Here is a 10,239-nt window from a genome sequence, read left to right as displayed (position 1 = left end):
AGATTTGCTCACAAATGAGCACCTCTGTGTTGGCATTGTGCACCAAAAGAAATGCAAACATCGGTTTGATATTCACACTGAAAGGATAATCTGTCAACTAAATGTAAACCACAGCAGCAGTCAGAGCGTGTATGTCAGACATTCTGCCCGTTTTAACTGATGTGATTACCCAGTTTTCCAGAGCATAAGTCCCGCTGTTTTCTGTATTTTCAGCTCTTTAGTTTGTGATTTTTATTTATTTATTGCACTGTTGTAGTGTTTTTATTAATGGCATTTACTGTCATTACTGGAGTTTATTTTTTCAATTTCAATTTATTTTAATTTATATAGCACCAAAGTACAACAGAGTTGCCTCAGGGCACTTCACACAAGTCAGGTCTAAGCTTACTACTAACACCATCCTTATTTGTTTTTTTTATTCCTTGAAAGCCCTGTACAAGTAGTTATTATTAATAATGAAGTTTTTTTTTTTTTGTATATAAATTGCAGGACATACCAAAGAAGTAAAATAAACCATGACTTACACTGCATCTGGAAAGTATTCATAGCACTTCACTTTTTCAAAATTTTTATATGTTATAGCCTTATTCCAAAATGGAGTCATTTTCCCCCCTCAAAGTTATATTCACAACACCCCATAATGTTAACATGAAAAAAATTTGTGTGTGTGGGGGGGGGGATTTATTAATAATAAAAAACAAAGGAGTCATGCATATTCATACACTTTGCTCAATACTTGGTTGATGCACCTTTGGCTGTAATTACAGCCTCAAGTCTTTTTTAATATGATGCCACAACCTTGACACACCTTTGGGCAGTTTTGTCCATTCCTCTTTCCAGCACCTCTCAAAGCTCCATCAGGTTGGATGGGGAGCATTGCTGCACAGGTGTTTTCAGATCTCTCCAGAGATGTTCAATCAGATTCAGATCTGGGCTCTGGCTGGGCCACTCAAGGGCATTCCCAGAGTTGTCCTGAAGCTACTCCTTTGATGTCTTGGCTGTGTGTTTAGGGTCACTGTCCTGCTGAAAGATGAACCATCGAGCCAGTCTGAGGTCAATAACACACTGGAGCAGGTTTTCATCCAGGATGTCTCTGTACATTCATCTTTATCTGCATTCATCTTACCCTCAATCCTGACTAGTCTCTCTGTTAATTTTTGTCATTGTTAAATTTCTCATCAGACAGAGAATTTTGTTTCTCATGGTCTGAGAGTCCTTCAGGTGCCTTTTGGCAAACTCCTGGCAGGCTGCCATGTGCCTTTTACTAAGAAGGACTTCCGTCTGGGCACTGGATTGCTGCAGAGATGGTTGTCCTTCTGGAAGGTTCTCCTCTCTCCAGAGAGAAATGCTGGAGCTCCAACAGTGTGACCATCGGGTTCTTGGTCACATCCCTGACTAAGGTCCTTCTCCCCTGATTATTCAGTTCAGACAGGTGGCCAACTCTAGGATGAGTCCTCATGGATCAGAACCCTTCCATTTACGGATGATGGAGGCCACTGTGCTCATCAGTACCTTCAAAGCAGCAGAAATGTTTCTGTACCCTTCCCCAGATTTGTGCCTTAAGACAATCCTGTCTCGGAGGTCTACAGACAATTCCTTTGGCTTCACGCTTGGTTTGTGCTGTGACATGCACTGTCAAATGTGGGACATGATACAGTTGTATGCAAAAGTTTGGGCACCCCTGATTCCTTTATAAATCATTGGTTGTTATACCATACTCCATCACGCTTTGAAATGACCGGCGCGCAGTGACCACATTAGCTAACAGCTCGTGTAGCTGCAGCGCTCTGATCGCTTCCTCCTTCTTTTATTATGAAATAATTCTGAATTTATGTGGAAATGATTGTTATACAAAAGCTTCACATCTGTCACTGAGATAGATGACTGAAGTGTAGTTTTAAGCAGAAACAATGTGATAATCGGTGAACAACGGCTAAAGATGCATGCCCAGTGAAGGCAGGGCGGACCAATTTTTAGGGGGCACCATTCAGTCGGCGACACCGACCGCAGTACTGTGCTCAACTCCAGTAACAGTGGCCTTGGTAATTGAAAACGGTTTCTGAGCCAGTTATCGTCATTTGCAAGTAAATCCTCACATTCCCTGAGTACAAGCTCATGTCGAATTTTACTATTTGCAAGGTGCTTTAACAACGCTAACACAGCCTGTTAGTGCCATTTACGCATCATTTTGTGCATGCTTTCATATCCATCCATATAATTGCAAACACGTGGGTGCGTTAATTACTCATCACAGTCTCTGATGTGCACATCACTCTGATGAGTTCTTGTTTTCATACTATTAACGGTTCCCAGCATTACCTTTACATGCCCACATTGGAACAATAGCTGTAGAAACATGCATACTCCAGCCAGGATTTTTGCGTGACGCACCTCGCATTTCACTTTTGATACATGTGAAAGTTGGCATGGAGACGGACGTACGGCAAGTTTTTGTGCCTAAGCACGCTTTGTACATGAGGCCCCTGGTGATTGTCTTTTTTAATTTAGTTTTTTAGCTCCCACCTTTCTATAGGAATACAAACTTCCTACGGGCACTGCGCTAGTGTTTTCAAAGCAAAAACTTGTTCTGATTCATCAAGATCCCCTCCCCCAACTTGTCATTGTTATGTTTGCTGAAACAAGACATGACATTTTGACAAGTGACTGCTTCTCTACAAATACTCTTGCATTCAGGTGAAGCAAGGCTGGTAATAGGCAACATCCTGGGTACCAAGTACTTAACTTGAATAGGGCAAGTGTAAATGTTTGCAGGAAAAACTAAAGATGCCGTCACAACTAACTCTGCTCTCATAATGATGTAAAACCTCTTCTGTTGAATTCTGAGAAATAACTTTAAAAATCTGACAATCTTTTTTTAATGTATAGAGTGGAAGGAAGAGATGAGTCATTTTATGATGGAAGCATCTCCGTGACACAGGACCGTGTGTGCGCTATGAATAAATCATCCCCAACCGGGCAAAGAGAGTAAACAGTTGTGTATCTTTACTTCATATGCCTGGAGAGGCCTGTCAGACGCAGCAGTTAAAGCTCGGCTCCTCATTGTCATGCAGGCCATGTTCCAGCAGATTCAAGTCCAACCTGACACCGTTACTCCACCTCCCTCCCTCCTCAACAACACAAGAACTCAGTGTATCGCCGGCGTGAAACCAAGTCGAGTTTCAGCAAGAGTGGTAGCAATGCTGCTAATCATCCCCCAGACTCGTGACAGCGTTTAAAAGCTGCCTGGGCCATCTCTGCAATAAATACAAACAAACAAACAAACATACATACATACCAAAAGCTGCAGTATTTTTTTGCATCCTTGGCCCATTCTCAAATTAAAGACCAGGGGCTTCATGTACAAAGCTTGCTTACACACAAAAACGTGGCGTACGTCCATCTCCGCCCAGTGATCAGATGTATCAAAAGTGAAATGACCATGGAAACATGCATTGGGCATGTGCGCATTCAAATGTGTTTATTATTACAATTAGCCTGCTTTGCCCCATCTAATAATACAGGCATTTATCGTCATTGTACATACAATGAAATTTGTCCTCTGCTTTTAACCCATCCTAACCAATCCAACCACTAGGAGCAGTGGGCAGCCACAGTTCAGTACCTGGGGACCAATTCCAGATGTGGAGAGGCTGCCTTGGTCAGGGGCAGAGAAAGGAGCAGACCCTAAATAAGCATGTTTTTGACTGTGGGAGGAACCTGGAGTCCCCAGAGGAAACCCATGTAGGCAAGATTCAAGCTCCACACTGAGAGGGCAGGAAGCAATCCCACGACCTTCTTGCTGTGAGGCATATTATTAAATTTTTATTTTTGCTTGATGTGAGCTGCAGAGCTTCTCAACAGTCTTCCTGTGTTCCGTATTTGTCAACAAACGCCGATGTAAATTGTGAACGTCACACTGTCAGCAGAGGCGTGCCTCACCTTTTTAACATCAGTGTGCGTGTGCTGTTCTGCGTGTCGGCCTTACACACACATGCTCCGTAGCTCACGCATTTTTCCAGTTTCATGATTAATCCGTTTAACAGCGTACTGAATAAACTGTCCCTGCGTGTCTCCACATAATTTCCTTCCTGTGTTCATGTTGTCTGATGTGATGTTGGGAATCCCTCCTCAAAGGGCTTATTTACATAAAATTGTATATTTAAGGGTGATTCTTAGACTACGGGCACTTATGTCCTTGGATCATATATGAAAAACAGAAAAAAAGGGGACATTTCACACTTCTATAGTTATCTTTACAATGAAAGTGTGTTAAGAAATTTGTTCGAGTAGTCTATGATGACTTTTTCACCTTTTTTCAGCATCATTATATGCAAATATTGCCGTTTTGTGCTTGTCCCACACCCAGACTTTTGATCTTCAATGATAAAAATGAATGGTAAAGAAACGTTTTTTCTAATGTTTTAAAATATCTCTGAATAAAATATCAGTAAAATAATCAAAACATAATTGGGGTATTCAATGTCACACAACTGTTGATTTTTTTTAAACAAAATGTAGTTGTCCCACACTATTGCCGTAATTTCCACCACAACACTGTAATGTCCCTAAACAGTTTGTATGAAAGACTGTTTGGGTAGTTTCTATGGAGATAAACAGTGACATCAGAGCACATGTATATAGTGCCAAATCACAACAAACAGTTGCCCCAAGGCGCTTTATATTGTAAGGCAATGGTGTGGTGGAAATTACATTTACAAGGCCAATAGTGCCCGTAGTTAAAGAATCACCCTTAAATAGGGCGTGGTCAGGGAGGAGTTTGGTTCCACACTTAATTCCACGTTCAACGGGCTGTACAAACGGAACGTGCATGGATCCATGCCTATGCATACTTCCATACAGCTGAATATTTTTGTCCTTATGCCAGTTTCTGAGTTTTGGCATACACCATGTTTTAGTAGGAAATCCACACAAGTCTTTGCACAAGACCCCTGGTTCATTGGTTGCTTTCAAAAAATAGTCTGTGTTGAGTAGAACCCAGTCCGATATAGGCCCCAAGATCCACTGTGCCGGTGCTTATCCCAAAGGTCTAAGTTTAAAGTCGTGTGAATAACAGAAAAAAAAAAAAAAAAAAATTTAACAGTGCATACAGTTGTGCTCAAAAGTTTGGCAGAATTCTGGCAGAATTTTTTTTTTTGGGGGGGGGGGGGGGGGGGGGGGCATTTTTCAGAGAATATGAACGCCAGAAACTGTTTTTTCCCCACTCATGGGCAGCGGTTGGGTGAAGTCATTTATTGTCAAACCACTGTTTAAAATCATAATCACAGAAACTACCAAAATGACCCTGATCAAAAGTTTGCATACCCCTGTTCTTAATACCTTGTATTGCCCCCTTTAACATCAATGACAACTTGGAGTCTTTTGTGGTAGTTGTGGACGAGGCTCTCTGATGGTAAAGCTGCCACTGAATGTCGGACTTTTATTTACATTAATTACAAACAGTATGGCACTCTATGGTAAATCTGCATAGAGCAGACAGTTCTCAAAAACTGAGTGACTGTGCAAGGTATAGGCTTATGTGGCTATTGGTAAGATAAAGATTGAACTCTCCCAGTCACCATGCCTACAGTGAAGCATGGTGGCGGCAGCATCGTGCTGTGGGGATGTTTTTTTTTTGGCGGTAGGAACTACTGTGACTAGCCAGGATTGAAGGCAAGATGAATGTACAGCATTGTACAGACATCCTGGATGAAAACCTGCTCTAGAGCACTCTTGATCTCAGACTGGGGTGACATTTCATTTTTCAGCAGGACAGTGACCCTAAGCACACTCAAGATATCAAAGGAGTGGCTTCCGGACAACTCTGAACGTCCTTGAGTGGCCCAGCTAGAGCCCAAACCTGAATCCAAGTCAACATCTCGGAGAGATCTGAAAATGGCTGTGCACCGACACTCCCCATCCAACCTGATGGAGCTTGAGAGGTGCTGCAGAGCAATGGGCAAAATTTCTCAAAGATAGGTGTGCCAAGCTTGTGACATTTTCAAGACTTGAGGCTGTAATTGCAGCCAAAGGTGCAAATACTTAATACTTGAGATTTTAGTTTGCAATAAATTTGCAAAAAAAAAAGAAAAAGATGTCATGTCATTATGGGGTGTTGAGTAGAATTTTGAGGGAGAAAATTTACTCTATTTTGGATTAAGGCTGTAACATAAAATGTGGATAAAGTGAAGCACTGAATACTTTCCAGATGCACTGTAAATGGATCAGAGAAAAAAACCTGCAGATTTTAGGATTCACTTTGTTCTTGTTGGGTTTGAGGTTTGTTTTGTCCGCTTCTCATTGCACTTACCGGAGTGCAGCTTCAGTTAGTGGATGAGTCATTGTGTCTTTTCCATTTGCACACCATGCCACTCAGTAATAACATACGCCACACCATCCGTTCCTGGTTTCCACAGTCTCTCGGTTCATTACAGATTTTACTGTCAGAGGTGGGTTTCATCAGTTCATCTATAGTATGGTCTGTTATCAAGCCCTGCTACTAAACTGCAAATACTCTAACCTGTAACAAATCTTTGCAGGTGTGCATCTGTGTTTGAATTTCCACTAAATCCAACTTGGGAAATAGACTGTCACATGATTACCATGGTAACCAGGAAAAGCATTGAAACCAATCAGCCTAATAAAAAACAAGCCAAATGATTGCTTTTCTACAGGCTTGTACACATCAGTAAGAGGTAACGCTAATGTTTACTACTGGATTTTCTTTTGCAAAATAAAATTGTGAACTCAGTTTTAAAATGACGCTGCCTACATGTAGGATATTCTCATAACGACTCATCGACTGCGTATGGCCAACAGCCAAAACCCCACATAGGAGCCTATTTGAAACAATAGACACGCAGAGCTTATGAATCTAGGAGGCAGGTTGGTAATGTCATGCTTAGTTCTTTGCAAATCTACAAATGATCAGCCCTAACAAACTGGAAATTTATATACGTATTATCTAGTGCTTTTTGTTGTTCTTAAACCATTACAAGTCCAACATCATGATTTTTGTTTTGTATCTTAATTATCAACTACTAAATTCTAAACAAAACAAAAAAAAGAAGAAAACTTTGTAATATAATTTTTAATTATAATTTATAATTAGCAGATACAAAAAAAAAACAACACAAACTGTATCCAAAATGTGCAATAAATCACTTGATTAAAAAAAATTATATACAAAACGACCATCTACTTTGGACATCTGACAACCAATGCACCGTAAACTGGAGTGAACTGGTAATTCTACAGAGCGTTTCTGAACTGCTACTTAATACTCTTAACTCACTAGTTAACATACTAAAAATCTGCTTTGCTTTCCCAACATAACCAGTCATTATGTGTACATACATATACATGGTGACATTCTAGTTCCCCGTTGTTAAATACAAGAAAGGCAATTATATCCATAAGCAGCACAAATGTGTATCACACATTGAAAAAAAAAAATTAAAGTTGTACCAAGGTATTCAGTGAGAGGAGAAACAAAACAGGGAAGGGAGGGATATTTCTGAACAGAGTTGTAAACAATCACCTTCACAAAATAAAATAAAGGTACAGCTTGTTAAGTGCTAAACAGCTGTCAAGACGTCAAGATGCTTCAGCGGCCTGAACAAGCATCAATCTAGGGAACCATACATTAAAGATAATGCCAAACAGCAAACTGGGGGGGGGGGAAATCCAGTAATGAACTGATTTCTACTCGTCAAAAATCAAAAACTGCAATTAAAATAGACAAAATAAAAACATTGCTTTAGAAATACTTTGTTAATGTTCACATTTCAATGCAAATCACTCTGCCTCAATGAAAAAAGTTAAAGGAAAAAAAAAGCATCCACATTCTTACAGTGATCCCATTCCTCGACAGCCCATGAGCATGGCTGAAGGTTTTGATATGATGCTGGTGTCTTAACCCTTCTATCCCAAGGACGTGACAAAAAATCTCAATTCAGCTATTACAGTGGCATGAAAACATCTGTTAACAGTAGGGAGAATTTTGTTTGTGGGGGTCTACTTCATGGTAGTGTAATAGAAGAGGACTATGTTACAGCGGGGGTGGGGGGGCGCTTAGGTCTCATGTTCCTTCTGGCAAAATAGAGCAAGAAGATTTAATGTGTTGAGTGCGTGTGTTCTCCTCCAGCATGAAGATGAAGCTGTGTTGCACTGTGCAGTACAACAGTGAAGCTGACGTAACTTAAGATGACAAAGTAACTGTCAACTGATGTGTTCACACCTGAGAACAAGTAAATTTGAAAAGCGCACGCACACAAAGATATTTTATGCCTTGCCCACACGGAAACTAAACTTTCCCTATATAATGATTTCTGTCCTTTTCGAAAAGTGTTCTGTAACCACGGCAGTGTTAGGGATGGGTATTGATAAGATTTTATCGATCGATACCATTATCGATTCGCTTGTCGATCCGATTCCTTATCGATACCTCTTGTGAATTTTCTGTGTACTAAAAGTAGACTTTATAGGTTTTCTATGTCAACATTTTATTGAGTCTTAAAGCAAATAAATATGAAATTGGTCAGTGAATCCTTGATCTCTGTACATAAATAGAAATAAAATCTGTAGTTTTTGTCAAAAGCATTTCCTTTCAGACATTACTGGCATGAATCTCACTCCATACATCTGAGCTGAGCTCTTGCAGCTGGCTGTGCTGCACGTCTCATTTTGGGAGGAAAAAACATTTCAGTCTGTTTTTTGTCTGTATTACAACATTTGGAAAGAGGTGTCATTTTATTTCAAGCGACGATTCGCTTTTAAGTTATTAATTCTGGCCAGACTGTAACTTGACTCAGCAGAGAGCGGCACAGAGTTTGAAGCTGTGTGAACGGAACGCAAGACGATTCTTGTTTCTTGACTGCAACAAGACAAGAGTCCCAGTTAGTGACTTTAATCCGCAGAAAAGTGACTCGCGATTGACATTTTAATGGCTTTGAGAGGGGTTAAGAAGCAGATTTGGCGCTTCTGAAGAACAGAATTGAAACACTGCTTCATTGGTTCAAGCTTCGAGGCAGTGTCGCGCTGCAGAAGCAGTTGATTACAGAGCTGCTGCAGGGTATGCAATCAACATAGAGAAATTATAATTTTCCCGACAAACACCATCAAAAACAATGGCTGCTCTGAAGGACCGATAAGGGAATTGTTAAGCAAAAAGGCCATTGATGTCGGTGGATTGAATCATTTATTAACGATACCCGAAAAGAACCGGTTCTCAATACCCAATCCTAGGCACCATTTCAAGAAACATTTGTGCCCACACGTAATCGCTGAAAATACTGTGGTACATATGCCAGGCCTGGATTTGGCACGGAAACGTTCCCAAAGAAACAAGTAGCACAGGAAAAACGCTCCAAACCCATCACTGAGGACGTGTCCAGCGCAAGCTCACTTTGCACGACGAGAGCACAGCTATGGAGGCTGAAAAGGTTATCCCCACTTCGAGTCTACTCATTCAAACTAATGTGCTCATCTTGAAAGAGGTTTGCAGTTATCATTACCCTCTCACCAGATAATGCAGAAGTCCTGATCTTTTCAAAAAGAATTTGTAATTACAAACTTGAATCCACCTTGCTCTCGTTTTTTTGTTTGTTTAAATTTAGCCTTGGGGACCCTCATGCATTACAAGGGCGCAGACACATGGGGTAACCCTACTAAGTGGGTATGGTACATTACTTAAATTTAGGTAACTACTTAAATTTAGGTAAGCAGGACATACCTTTGCAGACTGTCCAAGTATTTAAAACACTGAACACCCTGTTTTCATTAAGGATCATAAGCAGCGGTTCCTTGTGCTTCAGGTTCTTTTTTAAAATATGAAGCAAAATGGTATGTCTTATTTTATTGTTCCTGTTCATGGCTTTACAACAGTGAACTATATGTTTTGTTAACAGCTACACCTCTTCTGGCCTTTACTGATATGGTATGCCTCTGCATGGTTTTACATCGGTGTCGCTGACCAAACAGTTCCCCCTAAAAATCAGTCCGCCCTGCCGTCACTGCACATGCATCATTTTGGAGCGGCAGCATCATCATCATTTCTAAGCGCCAGCTGTGATCCACCGATTATGACCTCCCTTTTACTTTAAACCTGCACTCCAGTCATCATCTATCTCAGTGATAGATATCTGAGGTTTTTGTACAACAATCATTTCCACATAAATTCAGCATTATTTCAGAATAAAAGATGACGGCTCGCTCAGGGCGCCACAGCAGCAAGGCAGATGT

The sequence above is a fragment of the Thalassophryne amazonica genome, chromosome 1 (genome assembly GCF_902500255.1).
Source record: "Thalassophryne amazonica chromosome 1, fThaAma1.1, whole genome shotgun sequence".
Taxonomy (NCBI): Eukaryota; Metazoa; Chordata; class Actinopteri; order Batrachoidiformes; family Batrachoididae; genus Thalassophryne; species Thalassophryne amazonica.
Note: the sequence above shows the minus strand (reverse complement) of the source record.